Source organism: Diachasma alloeum, unplaced genomic scaffold (genome assembly GCF_001412515.2).
Source record: "Diachasma alloeum isolate Michigan unplaced genomic scaffold, Dall2.0 Dall_scaffold_00943, whole genome shotgun sequence".
In the NCBI taxonomy this organism is placed as follows: Eukaryota; Metazoa; Arthropoda; class Insecta; order Hymenoptera; family Braconidae; genus Diachasma; species Diachasma alloeum.
In genome coordinates, this window is record NW_021681060.1 from 8983 (window position 1) to 11128 (window position 2146).

Here is a 2146-nt window from a genome sequence, read left to right on the forward strand (position 1 = left end):
GTTCTCACTATTGAAGTTCTTGAGAGGATCTAAATTCTATGGACATTTTGGGGAATCGAATTAAACTTCTTGACATTTTTTTTGGAATTCTGGGGGCAAGGGGTGGGGGTTGATCATGTCAGAGAGTCCATACGGGAGTTCCTGATCCAGAAAGAAGCTGGTGATGTGTCGGAGCATTCTTTATCGAGATAATCAGCGAAACCGAATCTTGGACAGAAATGTGATTTTGTGGGGTTTTTGGTGGAATCCTCTGGCAAAACGGGTTCATAAAGGGTGGGTGGGGTTGGAGATTTTCCTAGCTTCATTATGATTTCTGGTTTGAGGTTTTGACTATTGTAGTTCTCAAGATAATCGAAATTCTACGGTCGTTTTGGGGAATTGAATTAAACATTTGAAATTTCCAGAAAATTTTATTCAATTTTTTTCTGACCCACTTAGCCCAGATTATTCATTTTGGTAGTTCATTCAATTCACCCCTGAAATTCGTGAAAATGCTTAGTCTGTCAGATGTTTCGCCCGATATCTGCAACAAAAATTTGCAAAGATCAATATCTTTCTCTGCAAATGGAAGAAACTTGCAGAATTCATTTAATTACAGATAAAAGCCTTTGTCAGTTACTTTACACTCTAATAAAAATAAACAAACTGTTCAATAGCCAAAGTGGTTTGGGAAATACTATAAAAAGAAAATAGAAAGTGTTTCTGATAGAATCTGTCTAAATTAAAAGTTTCAAATATTATTATTCTTTTATTCTCATATTCAATCAATAAAAAAAAATTGAGGAAAGTTTTCTAAAGAAAATTTTGCCAGCAGATTTTGTTTCTACTGAAATGATTTTAGGAATTGATGTGAAAAGACCTCTTATGTAGTTGATAAAATATTCATAAGAAATCTTTCTCTTTTCACTTTCCCCTTTAAAATCATTCGTTACTAAAATAATTGAAGACTTGCCAAGACGAATACCTTGATTTCTCTTAGCTATAAGCACCATGAAGGTGAATATCATAAATATATTCAGGTGAATTATTCAATTCTTTCTCGCATCCAATGGCTTCTGATTATTTAGTTTGTTTGTTGATTCAATTCACTATAGAGCATCTGATCGAAATTGTCAGTTTCTTCTCGATGTTTCGCTCCCATATGTGCAATGTAAATTGACAAGAATGGATATTTTAAGAATTCTGCTAAAAAAAAACTTTATCAGTTACTTTACATTCAAATGAAATAAACAAACCCTTTAACAAAAAAAAAATCGTTCAGAAAATTTCATGAATAGCAAATAGAAGTTGTTTCTGATAGTCTGTCTGAATCAAAAGTTTCAAATATTATTATCCTTTTATTTTCATATTGCATCAATAACAAAATTGAGAAAAGTTTTCATTCAACAATGATATTGTCAATAGATTATGGAATGCGTAATTTTCGGAGTTTATGTTAAGAGACATCTGTATAGTTGAGAAAATCTATGGCAATCTGTCTTTTGACAATTTTCCTCTCCAGAATAACTCATTCTCAAAATGATTGAATATTTACCGAGACGAAGAAAATACAAAATACTCCAATACTTGCCAACTCATCAGCACCGTCAGTGATAATTAAATACATATATTTTTCTAAATTATGCAATTTTTTTCCTAAACCCACTGTGAATCGGATATTTACTTTGTTTTTGTTATTGTGGAGGTTTGAGTTGCCGTTGCCGGCATTGAAAATTCGTCCAAATTCCCCNTTCGTGAAAATGCTTAGTCTGTCAGATGTTTCGCCCGATATCTGCAACAAAAATTTGCAAAGATCAATATCTTTCTCTGCAAATGGAAGAAATTTGGAGAATTCATTTAATTATAGATAAAAGCCTTTGTCAGTTACTTTACACTCTAATAAAAATAAACAAACTGTTTAATAGCCAAAGTGGTTTGGGAAATACTACAAAAAGAAAATAGAAAGGGTTTCTCATTGAATCCGTCTAAATGAAAAGTTTCAAATATTATTATTCTTTTATTCTCATACTCAATCAATAAAAAAAAATTGAGGAAAGTTTTCTAAACAAATTTTGCCAGCAGATTTTGTTTCTACTGAAATGATTTTAGGAATTGATGTGAAAAGACCTCTTATGTAGTTGATAAAATATTCATAAGAAATCTTTCT

At 31.3% G+C, this 2146-nt stretch overlaps 1 long non-coding RNA gene across 2 annotated transcripts; it reads right to left on the bottom strand.

Annotated features, from left to right (window-relative positions):
* Positions 1-485: 485 nt before the first annotated feature.
* On the bottom strand, positions 486-1639 carry LOC107045468. 2 transcript variants are annotated; one of them, XR_001461439.1, is made up of 3 exons: positions 1535-1639; positions 965-1182; positions 486-523 (listed from the first exon to the last, which is right to left on the bottom strand). It is a non-coding gene; the product is annotated as an uncharacterized LOC107045468 (long non-coding RNA). The 2 variants fall into 2 exon arrangements; XR_001461440.1 differs by having other exon boundaries at positions 965-1185.
* Positions 1640-2146: the final 507 nt, after the last annotated feature.